This window comes from Pseudophryne corroboree, unplaced genomic scaffold (genome assembly GCF_028390025.1).
Source record: "Pseudophryne corroboree isolate aPseCor3 unplaced genomic scaffold, aPseCor3.hap2 scaffold_1864, whole genome shotgun sequence".
Classification (NCBI taxonomy): Eukaryota; Metazoa; Chordata; class Amphibia; order Anura; family Myobatrachidae; genus Pseudophryne; species Pseudophryne corroboree.
In genome coordinates, this window is record NW_026968502.1 from 20,697 (window position 1) to 44,695 (window position 23,999).

Genomic DNA, 23,999 nt, shown 5'->3' on the forward strand with positions numbered 1-23,999 from the left:
ATGATCAGGGGAAAGCGCGAACGCAGTCCCCCACTACCACAAATTATGCAGTCGAGTTTCCCGCATTTGGGGAAATCGCAGGGGTCAGCACACCCAGAGTGCAATGGATGAGCCTCGCCCTGGGAGAACCACCTTCGTGATCATGGTATCTCCCCTGCCAGGTAAGTATGAGTTGGACTAAGGCTCAGGATGACCCCTGCTTGGGCACACCCCCGTCAAGTGAAGGAGGTTGACCGGAGCCATGACAAGTGAACTCTCGGCAGGGGACGGGAAAAGAAAACTGCAGGGAGGCTGCATCTCTTCACGTTGACATGGGAAGGCGGAAGGGTGACTGTTCCTGAAGCACCCCCAAACTATGCGCACAACTAGTGCAAATCCTTCCCAGGGCACACTGCAGCAGATGAATTTGCATACCGTCATGTCATAAAAGCAGTCGGGCACAGTTACAGTAGCTGCAACCCTCATCTCCATATGAAAAGCAACAGGCAGTGCACCGTCCTATGTCTCAATGGGTTCTTAAATTGGAAAATAAAATATAAAAGGCAGCTTGAGATTTAACCCCCTCGCTGCTGAGGGTTTTCTCATCCTCGCACCGAGACCATTTTCCGACGTTAGCGCTCGTCCGAACGTCGTCGTCACGGATTTCTTTTTATTTATTTTTTCTTTCTTTCTTATCCCCCCTGCGGCACTCACACAAATTATACCTTGTTTTTTGTTTGTTTGTTTTTTCTTTCAAAAGACTTTGTAGTCTCAAAAAAGCCATTAGTCTTTTTACTGATTTGAACACGTCAAAAGTTGTTTCACCCAAATGGCCCAAAAAGCGTATTTCTCAAGCAAGTGAACCAAAAGCAAATGTGATTTTTTTTCTTTTGTCCCCCGTCTTATAAGCACCATAGACAAATACTTTGTGTTTTGCCACCAATCCACCTGCCCAAAATCTGCACGCAAACCAAAAATGCTCTCTTTCTTCTAGTTTTCGCCGCCTCAATTTAAACGCTTACTATGTGTAGGAAGACTACGGCAGCCCAGCGAGGCCTACCATTTTACAAAGTAGACAAGCTACTGCATGAAATGAGGGAGCAAAGTTTTTTTTGTCTCTCCCCCTCATATCTGACACAATCTGGGGGCCTACTTTACAAAGCAAGTGAAACCGTGTGGGTCCTGCAGCGCCCTGTATTGGTTGTATATGCGAAGCACAGTACAATGCCGGAAAAAGCAAGGAAGCATGCAGCCAGCGCACAGGAGAAGAGATGAGAAGAGAGCGCTGAGTGAAAGATAGAAGCGCACCTTAACGGGCACAGGGGTCCAGTGGAGGGAGGGTTGAAATGAAGAAAAGGATGGAAACAGCAAAGGAAGAGACAGCACCAGCAGCACACAAAAAGATCTGACTTTTACCAGAGATGATCAGGGGAAAACGCGAACGCAGTCCCCCACTACCACAAATTATGCAGTCGAGTTTCCCGCATTTGGGGAAATCGCAGGGGTCAGCACACCCGGAGTGCAATGGATGAGCCTCGCCCTGGGAGAACCACCTTTGTGATCATGATATCTCCCCTGCCAGGTAAGTATGAGTTGGACTAGGGCTCAGGAGGGCCCCTGCTTGGGCACACCCCCGTCAAGTGAAGGAGGTTGACCGGAGCCATGACAAGTGAACTCTCGGCAGGGGACGGGAAAAGAAAACTGCAGGGAGGCTGCATCTCTTCACGTTGACATGGGAAGGCGGAAGGGTGACTGTTCCTGAAGCACCCCCAAACTATGCGCACAACTAGTGCAAATCCTTCCCAGGGCACACTGCAGCAGATGAATTTGCATACCGTCATGTCATAAAAGCAGTCGGGCACAGTTACAGTAGCTGCAACCCTCATCTCCATATGAAAAGCAACAGGCAGTGCACCGTCCTATGTCTCAATGGGTTCTTAAATTGGAAAATAAAATATAAAAGGCAGCTTGAGATTTAACCCCCTCGCTGCTGAGGGTTTTCTCATCCTCGCACCGAGACCATTTTCCGACGTTAGCGCTCGTCCGAACGTCGTCGTCGCGGATTTCTTTTTATTTATTTTTTCTTTCTTTCTTATCCCCCCTGCGGCACTCACACAAATTATACCTTGGTTTTTGTTTGTTTGTTTTTTCTTTCAAAAGACTTTGTAGTCTCAAAAAAGCCATTAGTCTTTTTACTGATTTGAACACGTCAAAAGTTGTTTCACCCAAATGGCCCAAAAAGCGTATTTCTCAAGCAAGTGAACCAAAAGCAAATGTGATTTTTTTTCTTTTGTCCCCCATCTTATAAGCACCATAGACAAATACTTTGTGTTTTGCCACCAATCCACCTGCCCAAAATCTGCACGCAAACCAAAAATGCTCTCTTTCTTCTAGTTTTCGCCGCCTCAATTTAAACGCTTACTATGTGCAGGAAGACTACGGCAGCCCAGCGAGGCCTACCATTTTACAAAGTAGACAAGCTACTGCATGAAATGAGGGAGCAAAGTTTTTTTTCTCTCTCCCCCTCATATCTGACACAATCTGGGGGCCTACTTTACAAAGCAAGTGAAACCGTGTGGGTCCTGCAGCGCCCTGTATTGGTTGTATATGCGAAGCACAGTACAAGGCCGGAAAAAGCAAGGAAGCATGCAGCCAGCGCACAGGAGAAGAGATGAGAAGAGAGCGCTGAGTGAAAGATAGAAGCGCACCTTAACGGGCACAGGGGTCCAGTGGAGGGAGAGTTGAAATGAAGAAAAGGATAGAAACAGCAAAGGAAGAGACAGCACCAGCAGCACACAAAAAGATCTGACTTTTACCAGAGATGATCAGGGGAAAGCGCGAACGCAGTCCCCCACTACCACAAATTATGCAGTCGAGTTTCCCGCATTTGGGGAAATCGCAGGGGTCAGCACACCCGGAGTGCAATGGATGAGCCTCGCCCTGGGAGAACCACCTTCGTGATCATGGTATCTCCCCTGCCAGGTAAGTATGAGTTGGACTAGGGCTCAGGAGGGCCCCTGCTTGGGCACACCCCCGTCAAGTGAAGGAGGTTGACCGGAGCCATGACAAGTGAACTCTCGGCAGGGGACGGGAAAAGAAAACTGCAGGGAGGCTGCATCTCTTCACGTTGACATGGGAAGGCGGAAGGGTGACTGTTCCTGAAGCACCCCCAAACTATGCGCACAACTAGTGCAAATCCTTCCCAGGGCACACTGCAGCAGATGAATTTGCATACCGTCATGTCATAAAAGCAGTCGGGCACAGTTACAGTAGCTGCAACCCTCATCTCCATATGAAAAGCAACAGGCAGTGCACCGTCCTATGTCTCAATGGGTTCTTAAATTGGAAAATAAAATATAAAAGGCAGCTTGAGATTTAACCCCCTCGCTGCTGAGGGTTTTCTCATCCTCGCACCGAGACCATTTTCCGACGTTAGCGCTCGTCCGAACGTCGTCGTCACGGATTTCTTTTTATTTATTTTTTCTTTCTTTCTTATCCCCCCTGCGGCACTCACACAAATTATACCTTGGTTTTTGTTTGTTTGTTTTTTCTTTCAAAAGACTTTGTAGTCTCAAAAAAGCCATTAGTCTTTTTACTGATTTGAACACGTCAAAAGTTGTTTCACCCAAATGGCCCAAAAAGCGTATTTCTCAAGCAAGTGAACCAAAAGCAAATGTGATTTTTTTTCTTTTGTCCCCCGTCTTATAAGCACCATAGACAAATACTTTGTGTTTTGCCACCAATCCACCTGCCCAAAATCTGCACGCAAACCAAAAATGCTCTCTTTCTTCTAGTTTTCGCCGCCTCAATTTAAACGCTTACTATGTGTAGGAAGACTACGGCAGCCCAGCGAGGCCTACCATTTTACAAAGTAGACAAGCTACTGCATGAAATGAGGGAGCAAAGTTTTTTTTCTCTCTCCCCCTCATATCTGACACAATCTGGGGGCCTACTTTACAAAGCAAGTGAAACCGTGTGGGTCCTGCAGCGCCCTGTATTGGTTGTATATGCGAAGCACAGTACAAGGTCGGAAAAAGCAAGGAAGCATGCAGCCAGCGCACAGGAGAAGAGATGAGAAGAGAGCGCTGAGTGAAAGATAGAAGCGCACCTTAACGGGCACAGGGCTCCAGTGGAGGGAGGGTTGAAATGAAGAAAAGGATGGAAACAGCAAAGGAAGAGACAGCACCAGCAGCACACAAAAAGATCTGACTTTTACCAGAGATGATCAGGGGAAAGCACGAACGCAGTCCCCCACTACCACAAATTATGCAGTCGAGTTTCCCGCATTTGGGGAAATCGCAGGGGTCAGCACACCCGGAGTGCAATGGATGAGCCTCGCCCTGGGAGAACCACCTTCGTGATCATGGTATCTCCCCTGCCAGGTAAGTATGAGTTGGACTAGGGCTCAGGAGGGCCCCTGCTTGGGCACACCCCCGTCAAGTGAAGGAGGTTGACCGGAGCCATGACAAGTGAACTCTCGGCAGGGGACGGGAAAAGAAAACTGCAGGGAGGCTGCATCTCTTCACGTTGACATGGGAAGGCGGAAGGGTGACTGTTCCTGAAGCACCCCCAAACTATGCGCACAACTAGTGCAAATCCTTCCCAGGGCACACTGCAGCAGATGAATTTGCATACCGTCATGTCATAAAAGCAGTCGGGCACAGTTACAGTAGCTGCAACCCTCATCTCCATATGAAAAGCAACAGGCAGTGCACCGTCCTATGTCTCAATGGGTTCTTAAATTGGAAAATAAAATATAAAAGGCAGCTTGAGATTTAACCCCCTCGCTGCTGAGGGTTTTCTCATCCTCGCACCGAGACCATTTTCCGACGTTAGCGCTCGTCCGAACGTCGTCGTCACGGATTTCTTTTTATTTATTTTTTCTTTCTTTCTTATCCCCCTGCGGCACTCACACAAATTATACCTTGGTTTTTGTTTGTTTGTTTTTTCTTTCAAAAGACTTTGTAGTCTCAAAAAAGCCATTAGTCTTTTTACTGATTTGAACACGTCAAAAGTTGTTTCACCCAAATGGCCCAAAAAGCGTATTTCTCAAGCAAGTGAACCAAAAGCAAATGTGATTTTTTTTCTTTTGTCCCCCGTCTTATAAGCACCATAGACAAATACTTTGTGTTTTGCCACCAATCCACCTGCCCAAAATCTGCACGCAAACCAAAAATGCTCTCTTTCTTCTAGTTTTCGCCGCCTCAATTTAAACGCTTACTATGTGTAGGAAGACTACGGCAGCCCAGCGAGGCCTACCATTTTACAAAGTAGACAAGCTACTGCATGAAATGAGGGAGCAAAGTTTTTTTTCTCTCTCCCCCTCATATCTGACACAATCTGGGGGCCTACTTTACAAAGCAAGTGAAACCGTGTGGGTCCTGCAGCGCCCTGTATTGGTTGTATATGCGAAGCACAGTACAAGGCCGGAAAAAGCAAGGAAGCATGCAGCCAGCGCACAGGAGAAGAGATGAGAGCGCTGAGTGAAAGATAGAAGCGCACCTTAACGGGCACAGGGGTCCAGTGGAGGGAGAGTTGAAATGAAGAAAAGGATGGAAACAGCAAAGGAAGAGACAGCACCAGCAGCACACAAAAAGATCTGACTTTTACTAGAGATGATCAGGGGAAAGCGCGAACGCAGTGCCCCACTACCACAAATTATGCAGTAGAGTTTCCCGCATTTGGGGAAATCGCAGGGGTCAGCACACCCGGAGTGCAATGGATGAGCCTCGCCCTGGGAGAACCACCTTCGTGATCATGGTATCTCCCCTGCCAGGTAAGTATGAGTTGGACTAGGGCTCAGGAGGGCCCCTGCTTGGGCACACCCCCGTCAAGTGAAGGAGGTTGACCGGAGCCATGACAAGTGAACTCTCGGCAGGGGACGGGAAAAGAAAACTGCAGGGAGGCTGCATCTCTTCACGTTGACATGGGAAGGCGGAAGGGTGACTGTTCCTGAAGCACCCCCAAACTATGCGCACAACTAGTGCAAATCCTTCCCAGGGCACACTGCAGCAGATGAATTTGCATACCGTCATGTCATAAAAGCAGTCGGGCACAGTTACAGTAGCTGCAACCCTCATCTCCATATGAAAAGCAACAGGCAGTGCACCGTCCTATGTCTCAATGGGTTCTTAAATTGGAAAATAAAATATAAAAGGCAGCTTGAGATTTAACCCCCTCGCTGCTGAGGGTTTTCTCATCCTCGCACCGAGACCATTTTCCGACGTTAGCGCTCGTCCGAACGTCGTCGTCACGGATTTCTTTTTATTTATTTTTTCTTTCTTTCTTATCCCCCCTGCGGCACTCACACAAATTATACCTTGGTTTTTGTTTGTTTGTTTTTTCTTTCAAAAGACTTTGTAGTCTCAAAAAAGCCATTAGTCTTTTTACTGATTTGAACACGTCAAAAGTTGTTTCACCCAAATGGCCCAAAAAGCGTATTTCTCAAGCAAGTGAACCAAAAGCAAATGTGATTTTTTTTCTTTTGTCCCCCGTCTTATAAGCACCATAGACAAATACTTTGTGTTTTGCCACCAATCCACCTGCCCAAAATCTGCACGCAAACCAAAAATGCTCTCTTTCTTCTAGTTTTCGCCGCCTCAATTTAAACGCTTACTATGTGTAGGAAGACTACGGCAGCCCAGCGAGGCCTACCATTTTACAAAGTAGACAAGCTACTGCATGAAATGAGGGAGCAAAGTTTTTTTTCTCTCTCCCCCTCATATCTGACACAATCTGGGGGCCTACTTTACAAAGCAAGTGAAACCGTGTGGGTCCTGCAGCGCCCTGTATTGGTTGTATATGCGAAGCACAGTACAAGGTCGGAAAAAGCAAGGAAGCATGCAGCCAGCGCACAGGAGAAGAGATGAGAAGAGAGCGCTGAGTGAAAGATAGAAGCGCACCTTAACGGGCACAGGGCTCCAGTGGAGGGAGGGTTGAAATGAAGAAAAGGATGGAAACAGCAAAGGAAGAGACAGCACCAGCAGCACACAAAAAGATCTGACTTTTACCAGAGATGATCAGGGGAAAGCACGAACGCAGTCTCCCACTACCACAAATTATGCAGTCGAGTTTCCCGCATTTGGGGAAATCGCAGGGGTCAGCACACCCGGAGTGCAATGGATGAGCCTCGCCCTGGGAGAACCACCTTCGTGATCATGGTATCTCCCCTGCCAGGTAAGTATGAGTTGGACTAGGGCTCAGGAGGGCCCCTGCTTGGGCACACCCCCGTCAAGTGAAGGAGGTTGACCGGAGCCATGACAAGTGAACTCTCGGCAGGGGACGGGAAAAGAAAACTGCAGGGAGGCTGCATCTCTTCACGTTGACATGGGAAGGCGGAAGGGTGACTGTTCCTGAAGCACCCCCAAACTATGCGCACAACTAGTGCAAATCCTTCCCAGGGCACACTGCAGCAGATGAATTTGCATACCGTCATGTCATAAAAGCAGTCGGGCACAGTTACAGTAGCTGCAACCCTCATCTCCATATGAAAAGCAACAGGCAGTGCACCGTCCTATGTCTCAATGGGTTCTTAAATTGGAAAATAAAATATAAAAGGCAGCTTGAGATTTAACCCCCTCGCTGCTGAGGGTTTTCTCATCCTCGCACCGAGACCATTTTCCGACGTTAGCGCTCGTCCGAACGTCGTCGTCACGGATTTCTTTTTATTTATTTTTTCTTTCTTTCTTATCCCCCCTGCGGCACTCACACAAATTATACCTTGGTTTTTGTTTGTTTGTTTTTTCTTTCAAAAGACTTTGTAGTCTCAAAAAAGCCATTAGTCTTTTTACTGATTTGAACACGTCAAAAGTTGTTTCACCCAAATGGCCCAAAAAGCGTATTTCTCAAGCAAGTGAACCAAAAGCAAATGTGATTTTTTTTCTTTTGTCCCCCGTCTTATAAGCACCATAGACAAATACTTTGTGTTTTGCCACCAATCCACCTGCCCAAAATCTGCACGCAAACCAAAAATGCTCTCTTTCTTCTAGTTTTCGCCGCCTCAATTTAAACGCTTACTATGTGTAGGAAGACTACGGCAGCCCAGCGAGGCCTACCATTTTACAAAGTAGACAAGCTACTGCATGAAATGAGGGAGCAAAGTTTTTTTTGTCTCTCCCCCTCATATCTGACACAATCTGGGGGCCTACTTTACAAAGCAAGTGAAACCGTGTGGGTCCTGCAGCGCCCTGTATTGGTTGTATATGCGAAGCACAGTACAAGGCCGGAAAAAGCAAGGAAGCATGCAGCCAGCGCACAGGAGAAGAGATGAGAAGAGAGCGCTGAGTGAAAGATAGAAGCGCACCTTAACGGGCACAGGGGTCCAGTGGAGGGAGAGTTGAAATGAAGAAAAGGATAGAAACAGCAAAGGAAGAGACAGCACCAGCAGCACACAAAAAGATCTGACTTTTACCAGAGATGATCAGGGGAAAGCGCGAACGCAGTCCCCCACTACCACAAATTATGCAGTCGAGTTTCCCGCATTTGGGGAAATCGCAGGGGTCAGCACACCCGGAGTGCAATGGATGAGCCTCGCCCTGGGAGAACCACCTTCGTGATCATGGTATCTCCCCTGCCAGGTAAGTATGAGTTGGACTAGGGCTCAGGAGGGCCCCTGCTTGGGCACACCCCCGTCAAGTGAAGGAGGTTGACCGGAGCCATGACAAGTGAACTCTCGGCAGGGGACGGGAAAAGAAAACTGCAGGGAGGCTGCATCTCTTCACGTTGACATGGGAAGGCGGAAGGGTGACTGTTCCTGAAGCACCCCCAAACTATGCGCACAACTAGTGCAAATCCTTCCCAGGGCACACTGCAGCAGATGAATTTGCATACCGTCATGTCATAAAAGCAGTCGGGCACAGTTACAGTAGCTGCAACCCTCATCTCCATATGAAAAGCAACAGGCAGTGCACCGTCCTATGTCTCAATGGGTTCTTAAATTGGAAAATAAAATATAAAAGGCAGCTTGAGATTTAACCCCCTCGCTGCTGAGGGTTTTCTCATCCTCGCACCGAGACCATTTTCCGACGTTAGCGCTCGTCCGAACGTCGTCGTCACGGATTTCTTTTTATTTATTTTTTCTTTCTTTCTTATCCCCCCTGCGGCACTCACACAAATTATACCTTGGTTTTTGTTTGTTTGTTTTTTCTTTCAAAAGACTTTGTAGTCTCAAAAAAGCCATTAGTCTTTTTACTGATTTGAACACGTCAAAAGTTGTTTCACCCAAATGGCCCAAAAAGCGTATTTCTCAAGCAAGTGAACCAAAAGCAAATGTGATTTTTTTTCTTTTGTCCCCCGTCTTATAAGCACCATAGACAAATACTTTGTGTTTTGCCACCAATCCACCTGCCCAAAATCTGCACGCAAACCAAAAATGCTCTCTTTCTTCTAGTTTTCGCCGCCTCAATTTAAACGCTTACTATGTGTAGGAAGACTACGGCAGCCCAGCGAGGCCTACCATTTTACAAAGTAGACAAGCTACTGCATGAAATGAGGGAGCAAAGTTTTTTTTGTCTCTCCCCCTCATATCTGACACAATCTGGGGGCCTACTTTACAAAGCAAGTGAAACCGTGTGGGTCCTGCAGCGCCCTGTATTGGTTGTATATGCGAAGCACAGTACAAGGCCGGAAAAAGCAAGGAAGCATGCAGCCAGCGCACAGGAGAAGAGATGAGAAGAGAGCGCTGAGTGAAAGATAGAAGCGCACCTTAACGGGCACAGGGGTCCAGTGGAGGGAGAGTTGAAATGAAGAAAAGGATAGAAACAGCAAAGGAAGAGACAGCACCAGCAGCACACAAAAAGATCTGACTTTTACCAGAGATGATCAGGGGAAAGCGCGAACGCAGTCCCCCACTACCACAAATTATGCAGTCGAGTTTCCCGCATTTGGGGAAATCGCAGGGGTCAGCACACCCGGAGTGCAATGGATGAGCCTCGCCCTGGGAGAACCACCTTCGTGATCATGGTATCTCCCCTGCCAGGTAAGTATGAGTTGGACTAGGGCTCAGGAGGGCCCCTGCTTGGGCACACCCCCGTCAAGTGAAGGAGGTTGACCGGAGCCATGACAAGTGAACTCTCGGCAGGGGACGGGAAAAGAAAACTGCAGGGAAGCTGCATCTCTTCACGTTGACATGGGAAGGCGGAAGGGTGACTGTTCCTGAAGCACCCCCAAACTATGCGCACAACTAGTGCAAATCCTTCCCAGGGCACACTGCAGCAGATGAATTTGCATACCGTCATGTCATAAAAGCAGTCGGGCACAGTTACAGTAGCTGCAACCCTCATCTCCATATGAAAAGCAACAGGCAGTGCACCGTCCTATGTCTCAATGGGTTCTTAAATTGGAAAATAAAATATAAAAGGCAGCTTGAGATTTAACCCCCTCGCTGCTGAGGGTTTTCTCATCCTCGCACCGAGACCATTTTCCGACGTTAGCGCTCGTCCGAACGTCGTCGTCACGGATTTCTTTTTATTTATTTTTTCTTTCTTTCTTATCCCCCCTGCGGCACTCACACAAATTATACCTTGGTTTTTGTTTGTTTGTTTTTTCTTTCAAAAGACTTTGTAGTCTCAAAAAAGCCATTAGTCTTTTTACTGATTTGAACACGTCAAAAGTTGTTTCACCCAAATGGCCCAAAAAGCGTATTTCTCAAGCAAGTGAACCAAAAGCAAATGTGATTTTTTTTCTTTTGTCCCCCGTCTTATAAGCACCATAGACAAATACTTTGTGTTTTGCCACCAATCCACCTGCCCAAAATCTGCACGCAAACCAAAAATGCTCTCTTTCTTCTAGTTTTCGCCGCCTCAATTTAAACGCTTACTATGTGTAGGAAGACTACGGCAGCCCAGCGAGGCCTACCATTTTACAAAGTAGACAAGCTACTGCATGAAATGAGGGAGCAAAGTTTTTTTTGTCTCTCCCCCTCATATCTGACACAATCTGGGGGCCTACTTTACAAAGCAAGTGAAACCGTGTGGGTCCTGCAGCGCCCTGTATTGGTTGTATATGCGAAGCACAGTACAAGGCCGGAAAAAGCAATGAAGCATGCAGCCAGCGCACAGGAGAAGAGATGAGAAGAGAGCGCTGAGTGAAAGATAGAAGCGCACCTTAACGGGCACAGGGGTCCAGTGGAGGGAGGGTTGAAATGAAGAAAAGGATGGAAACAGCAAAGGAAGAGACAGCACCAGCAGCACACAAAAAGATCTGACTTTTACCAGAGATGATCAGGGGAAAGCGCGAACGCAGTCCCCCACTACCACAAATTATGCAGTCGAGTTTCCCGCATTTGGGGAAATCGCAGGGGTCAGCACACCCAGAGTGCAATGGATGAGCCTCGCCCTGGGAGAACCACCTTCGTGATCATGGTATCTCCCCTGCCAGGTAAGTATGAGTTGGACTAAGGCTCAGGATGACCCCTGCTTGGGCACACCCCCGTCAAGTGAAGGAGGTTGACCGGAGCCATGACAAGTGAACTCTCGGCAGGGGACGGGAAAAGAAAACTGCAGGGAGGCTGCATCTCTTCACGTTGACATGGGAAGGCGGAAGGGTGACTGTTCCTGAAGCACCCCCAAACTATGCGCACAACTAGTGCAAATCCTTCCCAGGGCACACTGCAGCAGATGAATTTGCATACCGTCATGTCATAAAAGCAGTCGGGCACAGTTACAGTAGCTGCAACCCTCATCTCCATATGAAAAGCAACAGGCAGTGCACCGTCCTATGTCTCAATGGGTTCTTAAATTGGAAAATAAAATATAAAAGGCAGCTTGAGATTTAACCCCCTCGCTGCTGAGGGTTTTCTCATCCTCGCACCGAGACCATTTTCCGACGTTAGCGCTCGTCCGAACGTCGTCGTCACGGATTTCTTTTTATTTATTTTTTCTTTCTTTCTTATCCCCCCTGCGGCACTCACACAAATTATACCTTGTTTTTTGTTTGTTTGTTTTTTCTTTCAAAAGACTTTGTAGTCTCAAAAAAGCCATTAGTCTTTTTACTGATTTGAACACGTCAAAAGTTGTTTCACCCAAATGGCCCAAAAAGCGTATTTCTCAAGCAAGTGAACCAAAAGCAAATGTGATTTTTTTTCTTTTGTCCCCCGTCTTATAAGCACCATAGACAAATACTTTGTGTTTTGCCACCAATCCACCTGCCCAAAATCTGCACGCAAACCAAAAATGCTCTCTTTCTTCTAGTTTTCGCCGCCTCAATTTAAACGCTTACTATGTGTAGGAAGACTACGGCAGCCCAGCGAGGCCTACCATTTTACAAAGTAGACAAGCTACTGCATGAAATGAGGGAGCAAAGTTTTTTTTGTCTCTCCCCCTCATATCTGACACAATCTGGGGGCCTACTTTACAAAGCAAGTGAAACCGTGTGGGTCCTGCAGCGCCCTGTATTGGTTGTATATGCGAAGCACAGTACAAGGCCGGAAAAAGCAAGGAAGCATGCAGCCAGCGCACAGGAGAAGAGATGAGAAGAGAGCGCTGAGTGAAAGATAGAAGCGCACCTTAACGGGCACAGGGGTCCAGTGGAGGGAGGGTTGAAATGAAGAAAAGGATGGAAACAGCAAAGGAAGAGACAGCACCAGCAGCACACAAAAAGATCTGACTTTTACCAGAGATGATCAGGGGAAAGCGCGAACGCAGTCCCCCACTACCACAAATTATGCAGTCGAGTTTCCCGCATTTGGGGAAATCGCAGGGGTCAGCACACCCGGAGTGCAATGGATGAGCCTCGCCCTGGGAGAACCACCTTTGTGATCATGATATCTCCCCTGCCAGGTAAGTATGAGTTGGACTAGGGCTCAGGAGGGCCCCTGCTTGGGCACACCCCCGTCAAGTGAAGGAGGTTGACCGGAGCCATGACAAGTGAACTCTCGGCAGGGGACGGGAAAAGAAAACTGCAGGGAGGCTGCATCTCTTCACGTTGACATGGGAAGGCGGAAGGGTGACTGTTCCTGAAGCACCCCCAAACTATGCGCACAACTAGTGCAAATCCTTCCCAGGGCACACTGCAGCAGATGAATTTGCATACCGTCATGTCATAAAAGCAGTCGGGCACAGTTACAGTAGCTGCAACCCTCATCTCCATATGAAAAGCAACAGGCAGTGCACCGTCCTATGTCTCAATGGGTTCTTAAATTGGAAAATAAAATATAAAAGGCAGCTTGAGATTTAACCCCCTCGCTGCTGAGGGTTTTCTCATCCTCGCACCGAGACCATTTTCCGACGTTAGCGCTCGTCCGAACGTCGTCGTCGCGGATTTCTTTTTATTTATTTTTTCTTTCTTTCTTATCCCCCCTGCGGCACTCACACAAATTATACCTTGGTTTTTGTTTGTTTGTTTTTTCTTTCAAAAGACTTTGTAGTCTCAAAAAAGCCATTAGTCTTTTTACTGATTTGAACACGTCAAAAGTTGTTTCACCCAAATGGCCCAAAAAGCGTATTTCTCAAGCAAGTGAACCAAAAGCAAATGTGATTTTTTTTCTTTTGTCCCCCGTCTTATAAGCACCATAGACAAATACTTTGTGTTTTGCCACCAATCCACCTGCCCAAAATCTGCACGCAAACCAAAAATGCTCTCTTTCTTCTAGTTTTCGCCGCCTCAATTTAAACGCTTACTATGTGTAGGAAGACTACGGCAGCCCAGCGAGGCCTACCATTTTACAAAGTAGACAAGCTACTGCATGAAATGAGGGAGCAAAGTTTTTTTTGTCTCTCCCCCTCATATCTGACACAATCTGGGGGCCTACTTTACAAAGCAAGTGAAACCGTGTGGGTCCTGCAGCGCCCTGTATTGGTTGTATATGCGAAGCACAGTACAAGGCCGGAAAAAGCAATGAAGCATGCAGCCAGCGCACAGGAGAAGAGATGAGAAGAGAGCGCTGAGTGAAAGATAGAAGCGCACCTTAACGGGCACAGGGGTCCAGTGGAGGGAGAGTTGAAATAAAGAAAAGGATAGAAACAGCAAAGGAAGAGACAGCACCAGCAGCACACAAAAAGATCTGACTTTTACCAGAGATGATCAGGGGAAAGCGCGAACGCAGTCCCCCACTACCACAAATTATGCAGTCGAGTTTCCCGCATTTGGGGAAATCGCAGGGGTCAGCACACCCGGAGTGCAATGGATGAGCCTCGCCCTGGGAGAACCACCTTCGTGATCATGGTATCTCCCCTGCCAGGTAAGTATGAGTTGGACTAGGGCTCAGGAGGGCCCCTGCTTGGGCACACCCCCGTCAAGTGAAGGAGGTTGACCGGAGCCATGACAAGTGAACTCTCGGCAGGGGACGGGAAAAGAAAACTGCAGGGAGGCTGCATCTCTTCACGTTGACATGGGAAGGCGGAAGGGTGACTGTTCCTGAAGCACCCCCAAACTATGCGCACAACTAGTGCAAATCCTTCCCAGGGCACACTGCAGCAGATGAATTTGCATACCGTCATGTCATAAAAGCAGTCGGGCACAGTTACAGTAGCTGCAACCCTCATCTCCATATGAAAAGCAATAGGCAGTGCACCGTCCTATGTCTCAATGGGTTCTTAAATTGGAAAATAAAATATAAAAGGCAGCTTGAGATTTAACCCCCTCGCTGCTGAGGGTTTTCTCATCCTCGCACCGAGACCATTTTCCGACGTTAGCGCTCGTCCGAACGTCGTCGTCACGGATTTCTTTTTATTTATTTTTTCTTTCTTTCTTATCCCCCCTGCGGCACTCACACAAATTATACCTTGTTTTTTGTTTGTTTGTTTTTTCTTTCAAAAGACTTTGTAGTCTCAAAAAAGCCATTAGTCTTTTTACTGATTTGAACACGTCAAAAGTTGTTTCACCCAAATGGCCCAAAAAGCGTATTTCTCAAGCAAGTGAACCAAAAGCAAATGTGATTTTTTTTCTTTTGTCCCCCGTCTTATAAGCACCATAGACAAATACTTTGTGTTTTGCCACCAATCCACCTGCCCAAAATCTGCACGCAAACCAAAAATGCTCTCTTTCTTCTAGTTTTCGCCGCCTCAATTTAAACGCTTACTATGTGTAGGAAGACTACGGCAGCCCAGCGAGGCCTACCATTTTACAAAGTAGACAAGCTACTGCATGAAATGAGGGAGCAAAGTTTTTTTTGTCTCTCCCCCTCATATCTGACACAATCTGGGGGCCTACTTTACAAAGCAAGTGAAACCGTGTGGGTCCTGCAGCGCCCTGTATTGGTTGTATATGCGAAGCACAGTACAAGGCCGGAAAAAGCAAGGAAGCATGCAGCCAGCGCACAGGAGAAGAGATGAGAAGAGAGCGCTGAGTGAAAGATAGAAGCGCACCTTAACGGGCACAGGGGTCCAGTGGAGGGAGGGTTGAAATGAAGAAAAGGATGGAAACAGCAAAGGAAGAGACAGCACCAGCAGCACACAAAAAGATCTGACTTTTACCAGAGATGATCAGGGGAAAACGCGAACGCAGTCCCCCACTACCACAAATTATGCAGTCGAGTTTCCCGCATTTGGGGAAATCGCAGGGGTCAGCACACCCGGAGTGCAATGGATGAGCCTCGCCCTGGGAGAACCACCTTTGTGATCATGATATCTCCCCTGCCAGGTAAGTATGAGTTGGACTAGGGCTCAGGAGGGCCCCTGCTTGGGCACACCCCCGTCAAGTGAAGGAGGTTGACCGGAGCCATGACAAGTGAACTCTCGGCAGGGGACGGGAAAAGAAAACTGCAGGGAGGCTGCATCTCTTCACGTTGACATGGGAAGGCGGAAGGGTGACTGTTCCTGAAGCACCCCCAAACTATGCGCACAACTAGTGCAAATCCTTCCCAGGGCACACTGCAGCAGATGAATTTGCATACCGTCATGTCATAAAAGCAGTCGGGCACAGTTACAGTAGCTGCAACCCTCATCTCCATATGAAAAGCAACAGGCAGTGCACCGTCCTATGTCTCAATGGGTTCTTAAATTGGAAAATAAAATATAAAAGGCAGCTTGAGATTTAACCCCCTCGCTGCTGAGGGTTTTCTCATCCTCGCACCGAGACCATTTTCCGACGTTAGCGCTCGTCCGAACGTCGTCGTCGCGGATTTCTTTTTATTTATTTTTTCTTTCTTTCTTATCCCCCCTGCGGCACTCACACAAATTATACCTTGGTTTTTGTTTGTTTGTTTTTTCTTTCAAAAGACTTTGTAGTCTCAAAAAAGCCATTAGTCTTTTTACTGATTTGAACACGTCAAAAGTTGTTTCACCCAAATGGCCCAAAAAGCGTATTTCTCAAGCAAGTGAACCAAAAGCAAATGTGATTTTTTTTCTTTTGTCCCCCATCTTATAAGCACCATAGACAAATACTTTGTGTTTTGCCACCAATCCACCTGCCCAAAATCTGCACGCAAACCAAAAATGCTCTCTTTCTTCTAGTTTTCGCCGCCTCAATTTAAACGCTTACTATGTGCAGGAAGACTACGGCAGCCCAGCGAGGCCTACCATTTTACAAAGTAGACAAGCTACTGCATGAAATGAGGGAGCAAAGTTTTTTTTTCTCTCTCCCCCTCATATCTGACACAATCTGGGGGCCTACTTTACAAAGCAAGTGAAACCGTGTGGGTCCTGCAGCGCCCTGTATTGGTTGTATATGCGAAGCACAGTACAAGGCCGGAAAAAGCAAGGAAGCATGCAGCCAGCGCACAGGAGAAGAGATGAGAAGAGAGCGCTGAGTGAAAGATAGAAGCGCACCTTAACGGGCACAGGGGTCCAGTGGAGGGAGAGTTGAAATGAAGAAAAGGATAGAAACAGCAAAGGAAGAGACAGCACCAGCAGCACACAAAAAGATCTGACTTTTACCAGAGATGATCAGGGGAAAGCGCGAACGCAGTCCCCCACTACCACAAATTATGCAGTCGAGTTTCCCGCATTTGGGGAAATCGCAGGGGTCAGCACACCCGGAGTGCAATGGATGAGCCTCGCCCTGGGAGAACCACCTTCGTGATCATGGTATCTCCCCTGCCAGGTAAGTATGAGTTGGACTAGGGCTCAGGAGGGCCCCTGCTTGGGCACACCCCCGTCAAGTGAAGGAGGTTGACCGGAGCCATGACAAGTGAACTCTCGGCAGGGGACGGGAAAAGAAAACTGCAGGGAGGCTGCATCTCTTCACGTTGACATGGGAAGGCGGAAGGGTGACTGTTCCTGAAGCACCCCCAAACTATGCGCACAACTAGTGCAAATCCTTCCCAGGGCACACTGCAGCAGATGAATTTGCATACCGTCATGTCATAAAAGCAGTCGGGCACAGTTACAGTAGCTGCAACCCTCATCTCCATATGAAAAGCAATAGGCAGTGCACCGTCCTATGTCTCAATGGGTTCTTAAATTGGAAAATAAAATATAAAAGGCAGCTTGAGATTTAACCCCCTCGCTGCTGAGGGTTTTCTCATCCTCGCACCGAGACCATTTTCCGACGTTAGCGCTCGTCCGAACGTCGTCGTCGCGGATTTCTTTTTATTTATTTTTTCTTTCTTTCTTATCCCCCCTGCGGCACTCACACAAATTATACCTTGGTTTTTGTTTGTTTGTTTTTTCTTTCAAAAGACTTTGTAGTCTCAAAAAAGCCATTAGTCTTTTTACTGATTTGAACACGTCAAAAGTTGTTTCACCCAAATGGCCCAAAAAGCGTATTTCTCAAGCAAGTGAACCAAAAGCAAATGTGATTTTTTTTCTTTTGTCCCCCGTCTTATAAGCACCATAGACAAATACTTTGTGTTTTGCCACCAATCCACCTGCCCAAAATCTGCACGCAAACCAAAAATGCTCTCTTTCTTCTAGTTTTCGCCGCCTCAATTTAAACGCTTACTATGTGTAGGAAGACTACGGCAGCCCAGCGAGGCCTACCATTTTACAAAGTAGACAAGCTACTGCATGAAATGAGGGAGCAAAGTTTTTTTTGTCTCTCCCCCTCATATCTGACACAATCTGGGGGCCTACTTTACAAAGCAAGTGAAACCGTGTGGGTCCTGCAGCGCCCTGTATTGGTTGTATATGCGAAGCACAGTACAAGGCCGGAAAAAGCAAGGAAGCATGCAGCCAGCGCACAGGAGAAGAGATGAGAAGAGAGCGCTGAGTGAAAGATAGAAGCGCACCTTAACGGGCACAGGGGTCCAGTGGAGGGAGGGTTGAAATGAAGAAAAGGATGGAAACAGCAAAGGAAGAGACAGCACCAGCAGCACACAAAAAGATCTGACTTTTACCAGAGATGATCAGGGGAAAGCGCGAACGCAGTCCCCCACTACCACAAATTATGCAGTCGAGTTTCCCGCATTTGGGGAAATCGCAGGGGTCAGCACACCCGGAGTGCAATGGATGAGCCTCGCCCTGGGAGAACCACCTTCGTGATCATGGTATCTCCCCTGCCAGGTAAGTATGAGTTGGACTAGGGCTCAGGAGGGCCCCTGCTTGGGCACACCCCCGTCAAGTGAAGGAGGTTGACCGGAGCCATGACAAGTGAACTCTCGGCAGGGGACGGGAAAAGAAAACTGCAGGGAGGCTGCATCTCTTCACGTTGACATGGGAAGGCGGAAGGGTGACTGTTCCTGAAGCACCCCCAAACTATGCGCACAACTAGTGCAAATCCTTCCCAGGGCACACTGCAGCAGATGAATTTGCATACCGTCATGTCATAAAAGCAGTCGGGCACAGTTACAGTAGCTGCAACCCTCATCTCCATATGAAAAGCAACAGGCAGTGCACCGTCCTATGTCTCAATGGGTTCTTAAATTGGAAAATAAAATATAAAAGGCAGCTTGAGATTTAACCCCCTCGCTGCTGAGGGTTTTCTCATCCTCGCACCGAGACCATTTTCCGACGTTAGCGCTCGTCCGAACGTCGTCGTCACGGATTTCTTTTTATTTATTTTTTCTTTCTTTCTTATCCCCCCTGCGGCACTCACACAAATTATACCTTGTTTTTTGTTTGTTTGTTTTTTCTTTCAAAAGACTTTGTAGTCTCAAAAAAGCCATTAGTCTTTTTACTGATTTGAACACGTCAAAAGTTGTTTCACCCAAATGGCCCAAAAAGCGTATTTCTCAAGCAAGTGAACCAAAAGCAAATGTGATTTTTTTTCTTTTGTCCCCCGTCTTATAAGCACCATAGACAAATACTTTGTGTTTTGCCACCAATCCACCTGCCCAAAATCTGCACGCAAACCAAAAATGCTCTCTTTCTTCTAGTTTTCGCCGCCTCAATTTAAACGCTTACTATGTGTAGGAAGACTACGGCAGCCCAGCGAGGCCTACCATTTTACAAAGTAGACAAGCTACTGCATGAAATGAGGGAGCAAAGTTTTTTTTGTCTCTCCCCCTCATATCTGACACAATCTGGGGGCCTACTTTACAAAGCAAGTGAAACCGTGTGGGTCCTGCAGCGCCCTGTATTGGTTGTATATGCGAAGCACAGTACAAGGCCGGAAAAAGCAAGGAAGCATGCAGCCAGCGCACAGGAGAAGAGATGAGAAGAGAGCGCTGAGTGAAAGATAGAAGCGCACCTTAACGGGCACAGGGGTCCAGTGGAGGGAGAGTTGAAATGAAGAAAAGGATGGAAACAGCAAAGGAAGAGACAGCACCAGCAGCACACAAAAAGATCTGACTTTTACCAGAGATGATGAGGGGAAAGCGCGAACGCAGTCCCCCACTACCACAAATTATGCAGTCGAGTTTCCCGCATTTGGGGAAATCGCAGGGGTCAGCACACCCGGAGTGCAATGGATGAGCCTCACCCTGGGAGAACCACCTTCGTGATCATGGTATCTCCCCTGCCAGGTAAGTATGAGTTGGACTAGGGCTCAGGAGGGCCCCTGCTTGGGCACACCCCCGTCAAGTGAAGGAGGTTGACCGGAACTATGACAAGTGAACTCTCGGCAGGGGACGGGAAAAGAAAACTGCAGGGAGGCTGCATCTCTTCACGTTGACATGGGAAGGCGGAAGGGTGACTGTTCCTGAAGCACCCCCAAACTATGCGCACAACTAGTGCAAATCCTTCCCAGGGCACACTGCAGCAGATGAATTTGCATACCGTCATGTCATAAAAGCAGTCGGGCACAGTTACAGTAGCTGCAACCCTCATCTCCATATGAAAAGCAACAGGCAGTGCACCGTCCTATGTCTCAATGGGTTCTTAAATTGGAAAATAAAATATAAAAGGCAGCTTGAGATTTAACCCCCTCGCTGCTGAGGGTTTTCTCATCCTCGCACCGAGACCATTTTCCGACGTTAGCGCTCGTCCGAACGTCGTCGTCACGGATTTCTTTTTATTTATTTTTTCTTTCTTTCTTATCCCCCCTGCGGCACTCACACAAATTATACCTTGGTTTTTGTTTGTTTGTTTTTTCTTTCAAAAGACTTTGTAGTCTCAAAAAAGCCATTAGTCTTTTTACTGATTTGAACACGTCAAAAGTTGTTTCACCCAAATGGCCCAAAAAGCGTATTTCTCAAGCAAGTGAACCAAAAGCAAATGTGATTTTTTTTCTTTTGTCCCCTGTCTTATAAGCACCATAGACAAATACTTTGTGTTTTGCCACCAATCCACCTGCCCAAAATCTGCACGCAAACCAAAAATGCTCTCTTTCTTCTAGTTTTCGCCGCCTCAATTTAAACGCTTACTATGTGTAGGAAGACTACGGCAGCCCAGCGAGGCCTACCATTTTACAAAGTAGACAAGCTACTGCATGAAATGAGGGAGCAAAGTTTTTTTTCTCTCTCCCCCTCATATCTGACACAATCTGGGGGCCTACTTTACAAAGCAAGTGAAACCGTGTGGGTCCTGCAGCGCCCTGTATTGGTTGTATATGCGAAGCACAGTACAAGGTCGGAAAAAGCAAGGAAGCATGCAGCCAGCGCACAGGAGAAGAGATGAGAAGAGAGCGCTGAGTGAAAGATAGAAGCGCACCTTAACGGGCACAGGGGTCCAGTGGAGGGAGGGTTGAAATGAAGAAAAGGATGGAAACAGCAAAGGAAGAGACAGCACCAGCAGCACACAAAAAGATCTGACTTTTACCAGAGATGATCAGGGGAAAGCGCGAACGCAGTCCCCCACTACCACAAATTATGCAGTCGAGTTTCCCGCATTTGGGGAAATCGCAGGGGTCAGCACACCCGGAGTGCAATGGATGAGCCTCGCCCTGGGAGAACCACCTTCGTGATCATGGTATCTCCCCTGCCAGGTAAGTATGAGTTGGACTAGGGCTCAGGAGGGCCCCTGCTTGGGCACACCCCCGTCAAGTGAAGGAGGTTGACCGGAGCCATGACAAGTGAACTCTCGGCAGGGGACGGGAAAAGAAAACTGCAGGGAGGCTGCATCTCTTCACGTTGACATGGGAAGGCGGAAGGGTGACTGTTCCTGAAGCACCCCCAAACTATGCGCACAACTAGTGCAAATCCTTCCCAGGGCACACTGCAGCAGATGAATTTGCATACCGTCATGTCATAAAAGCAGTCGGGCACAGTTACAGTAGCTGCAACCCTCATCTCCATATGAAAAGCAACAGGCAGTGCACCGTCCTATGTCTCAATGGGTTCTTAAATTGGAAAATAAAATATAAAAGGCAGCTTGAGATTTAACCCCCTCGCTGCTGAGGGTTTTCTCATCCTCGCACCGAGACCATTTTCCGACGTTAGCGCTCGTCCGAACGTCGTCGTCACGGATTTCTTTTTATTTATTTTTTCTTTCTTTCTTATCCCCCTGCGGCACGCACACAAATTATACCTTGGTTTTTGTTTGTTTGTTTTTTCTTTCAAAAGACTTTGTAGTCTCAAAAAAGCCATTAGTCTTTTTACTGATTTGAACACGTCAAAAGTTGTTTCACCCAAATGGCCCAAAAAGCGTATTTCTCAAGCAAGTGAACCAAAAGCAAATGTGATTTTTTTTCTTTTGTCCCCCGTCTTATAAGCACCATAGACAAATACTTTGTGTTTTGCCACCAATCCACCTGCCCAAAATCTGCACGCAAACCAAAAATGCTCTCTTTCTTCTAGTTTTCGCCGCCTCAATTTAAACGCTTACTATGTGTAGGAAGACTACGGCAGCCCAGCGAGGCCTACCATTTTACAAAGTAGACGAGCTACTGCATGAAATGAGGGAGCAAAGTTTTTTTTCTCTCTCCCCCTCATATCTGACACAATCTGGGGGCCTACTTTACAAAGCAAGTGAAACCGTGTGGGTCCTGCAGCGCCCTGTATTGGTTGTATATGCGAAGCACAGTACAAGGCCGGAAAAAGCAAGGAAGCATGCAGCCAGCGCACAGGAGAAGAGATGAGAAGAGAGCGCTGAGTGAAAGATAGAAGCGCACCTTAACGGGCACAGGGGTCCAGTGGAGGGAGAGTTGAAATGAAGAAAAGGATGGAAACAGCAAAGGAAGAGACAGCACCAGCAGCACACAAAAAGATCTGACTTTTACTAGAGATGATCAGGGGAAAGCGCGAACGCAGTCCCCCACTACCACAAATTATGCAGTCGAGTTTCCCGCATTTGGGGAAATCGCAGGGGTCAGCACACCCGGAGTGCAATGGATGAGCCTCGCCCTGGGAGAACCACCTTCGTGATCATGGTATCTCCCCTGCCAGGTAAGTATGAGTTGGACTAGGGCTCAGGAGGGCCCCTGCTTGGGCACACCCCCGTCAAGTGAAGGAGGTTGACCGGAGCCATGACAAGTGAACTCTCGGCAGGGGACGGGAAAAGAAAACTGCAGGGAGGCTGCATCTCTTCACGTTGACATGGGAAGGCGGAAGGGTGACTGTTCCTGAAGCACCCCCAAACTATGCGCACAACTAGTGCAAATCCTTCCCAGGGCACACTGCAGCAGATGAATTTGCATACCGTCATGTCATAAAAGCAGTCGGGCACAGTTACAGTAGCTGCAACCCTCATCTCCATATGAAAAGCAACAGGCAGTGCACCGTCCTATGTCTCAATGGGTTCTTAAATTGGAAAATAAAATATAAAAGGCAGCTTGAGATTTAACCCCCTCGCTGCTGAGGGTTTTCTCATCCTCGCACCGAGACCATTTTCCGACGTTAGCGCTCGTCCGAACGTCGTCGTCACGGATTTCTTTTTATTTATTTTTTCTTTCTTTCTTATCCCCCCTGCGGCACTCACACAAATTATACCTTGGTTTTTGTTTGTTTGTTTTTTCTTTCAAAAGACTTTGTAGTCTCAAAAAAGCCATTAGTCTTTTTACTGATTTGAACACGTCAAAAGTTGTTTCACCCAAATGGCCCAAAAAGCGTATTTCTCAAGCAAGTGAACCAAAAGCAAATGTGATTTTTTTTCTTTTGTCCCCCGTCTTATAAGCACCATAGACAAATACTTTGTGTTTTGCCACCAATCCACCTGCCCAAAATCTGCACGCAAACCAAAAATGCTCTCTTTCTTCTAGTTTTCGCCGCCTCAATTTAAACGCTTACTATGTGTAGGAAGACTACGGCAGCCCAGCGAGGCCTACCATTTTACAAAGTAGACAAGCTACTGCATGAAATGAGGGAGCAAAGTTTTTTTTCTCTCTCCCCCTCATATCTGACACAATCTGGGGGCCTACTTTACAAAGCAAGTGAAACCGTGTGGGTCCTGCAGCGCCCTGTATTGGTTGTATATGCGAAGCACAGTACAAGGTCGGAAAAAGCAAGGAAGCATGCAGCCAGCGCACAGGAGAAGAGATGAGAAGAGAGCGCTGAGTGAAAGATAGAAGCGCACCTTAACGGGCACAGGGCTCCAGTGGAGGGAGGGTTGAAATGAAGAAAAGGATGGAAACAGCAAAGGAAGAGACAGCACCAGCAGCACACAAAAAGATCTGACTTTTACCAGAGATGATCAGGGGAAAGCACGAACGCAGTCCCCCACTACCACAAATTATGCAGTCGAGTTTCCCGCATTTGGGGAAATCGCAGGGGTCAGCACACCCGGAGTGCAATGGATGAGCCTCGCCCTGGGAGAACCACCTTCGTGATCATGGTATCTCCCCTGCCAGGTAAGTATGAGTTGGACTAGGGCTCAGGAGGGCCCCTGCTTGGG

General features: G+C 47.6%; 18 non-coding genes across 18 annotated transcripts; all 18 read right to left on the bottom strand.

Annotated features, from left to right (window-relative positions):
- Nucleotides 1–5: 5 nt before the first annotated feature.
- LOC135003465 (U1 spliceosomal RNA) lies at nt 6–169 on the bottom strand. Its single transcript, XR_010204481.1, has one exon. It is a non-coding gene; the product is annotated as a U1 spliceosomal RNA (small nuclear RNA).
- Nucleotides 170–1,405: 1,236 nt separating this feature from the next.
- LOC135003424 (U1 spliceosomal RNA) lies at nt 1,406–1,569 on the bottom strand. Its single transcript, XR_010204442.1, has one exon. It is a non-coding gene; the product is annotated as a U1 spliceosomal RNA (small nuclear RNA).
- Nucleotides 1,570–2,805: 1,236 nt separating this feature from the next.
- Nucleotides 2,806–2,969, bottom strand: LOC135003439 (U1 spliceosomal RNA). Its single transcript, XR_010204456.1, has one exon. It is a non-coding gene; the product is annotated as a U1 spliceosomal RNA (small nuclear RNA).
- A 1,236-nt stretch (nt 2,970–4,205) lies between these two features.
- Nucleotides 4,206–4,369, bottom strand: LOC135003480 (U1 spliceosomal RNA). Its single transcript, XR_010204497.1, has one exon. It is a non-coding gene; the product is annotated as a U1 spliceosomal RNA (small nuclear RNA).
- Nucleotides 4,370–5,599: 1,230 nt separating this feature from the next.
- LOC135003437 (U1 spliceosomal RNA) lies at nt 5,600–5,763 on the bottom strand. The gene has a single exon (XR_010204454.1). It is a non-coding gene; the product is annotated as a U1 spliceosomal RNA (small nuclear RNA).
- Nucleotides 5,764–6,999: 1,236 nt separating this feature from the next.
- LOC135003431 (U1 spliceosomal RNA) lies at nt 7,000–7,163 on the bottom strand. Its single transcript, XR_010204448.1, has one exon. It is a non-coding gene; the product is annotated as a U1 spliceosomal RNA (small nuclear RNA).
- A 1,236-nt stretch (nt 7,164–8,399) lies between these two features.
- LOC135003440 (U1 spliceosomal RNA) lies at nt 8,400–8,563 on the bottom strand. The gene has a single exon (XR_010204457.1). It is a non-coding gene; the product is annotated as a U1 spliceosomal RNA (small nuclear RNA).
- Nucleotides 8,564–9,799: 1,236 nt separating this feature from the next.
- On the bottom strand, nt 9,800–9,963 carry LOC135003441 (U1 spliceosomal RNA). Its single transcript, XR_010204458.1, has one exon. It is a non-coding gene; the product is annotated as a U1 spliceosomal RNA (small nuclear RNA).
- Nucleotides 9,964–11,199: 1,236 nt separating this feature from the next.
- On the bottom strand, nt 11,200–11,363 carry LOC135003466 (U1 spliceosomal RNA). The gene has a single exon (XR_010204482.1). It is a non-coding gene; the product is annotated as a U1 spliceosomal RNA (small nuclear RNA).
- A 1,236-nt stretch (nt 11,364–12,599) lies between these two features.
- On the bottom strand, nt 12,600–12,763 carry LOC135003475 (U1 spliceosomal RNA). The gene has a single exon (XR_010204492.1). It is a non-coding gene; the product is annotated as a U1 spliceosomal RNA (small nuclear RNA).
- A 1,236-nt stretch (nt 12,764–13,999) lies between these two features.
- LOC135003443 (U1 spliceosomal RNA) lies at nt 14,000–14,163 on the bottom strand. Its single transcript, XR_010204459.1, has one exon. It is a non-coding gene; the product is annotated as a U1 spliceosomal RNA (small nuclear RNA).
- Nucleotides 14,164–15,399: 1,236 nt separating this feature from the next.
- LOC135003425 (U1 spliceosomal RNA) lies at nt 15,400–15,563 on the bottom strand. The gene has a single exon (XR_010204443.1). It is a non-coding gene; the product is annotated as a U1 spliceosomal RNA (small nuclear RNA).
- A 1,237-nt stretch (nt 15,564–16,800) lies between these two features.
- On the bottom strand, nt 16,801–16,964 carry LOC135003444 (U1 spliceosomal RNA). Its single transcript, XR_010204460.1, has one exon. It is a non-coding gene; the product is annotated as a U1 spliceosomal RNA (small nuclear RNA).
- Nucleotides 16,965–18,200: 1,236 nt separating this feature from the next.
- LOC135003445 (U1 spliceosomal RNA) lies at nt 18,201–18,364 on the bottom strand. Its single transcript, XR_010204461.1, has one exon. It is a non-coding gene; the product is annotated as a U1 spliceosomal RNA (small nuclear RNA).
- Nucleotides 18,365–19,600: 1,236 nt separating this feature from the next.
- Nucleotides 19,601–19,764, bottom strand: LOC135003448 (U1 spliceosomal RNA). The gene has a single exon (XR_010204464.1). It is a non-coding gene; the product is annotated as a U1 spliceosomal RNA (small nuclear RNA).
- Nucleotides 19,765–21,000: 1,236 nt separating this feature from the next.
- On the bottom strand, nt 21,001–21,164 carry LOC135003446 (U1 spliceosomal RNA). The gene has a single exon (XR_010204462.1). It is a non-coding gene; the product is annotated as a U1 spliceosomal RNA (small nuclear RNA).
- Nucleotides 21,165–22,399: 1,235 nt separating this feature from the next.
- On the bottom strand, nt 22,400–22,563 carry LOC135003447 (U1 spliceosomal RNA). Its single transcript, XR_010204463.1, has one exon. It is a non-coding gene; the product is annotated as a U1 spliceosomal RNA (small nuclear RNA).
- Nucleotides 22,564–23,799: 1,236 nt separating this feature from the next.
- Nucleotides 23,800–23,963, bottom strand: LOC135003482 (U1 spliceosomal RNA). The gene has a single exon (XR_010204499.1). It is a non-coding gene; the product is annotated as a U1 spliceosomal RNA (small nuclear RNA).
- Nucleotides 23,964–23,999: the final 36 nt, after the last annotated feature.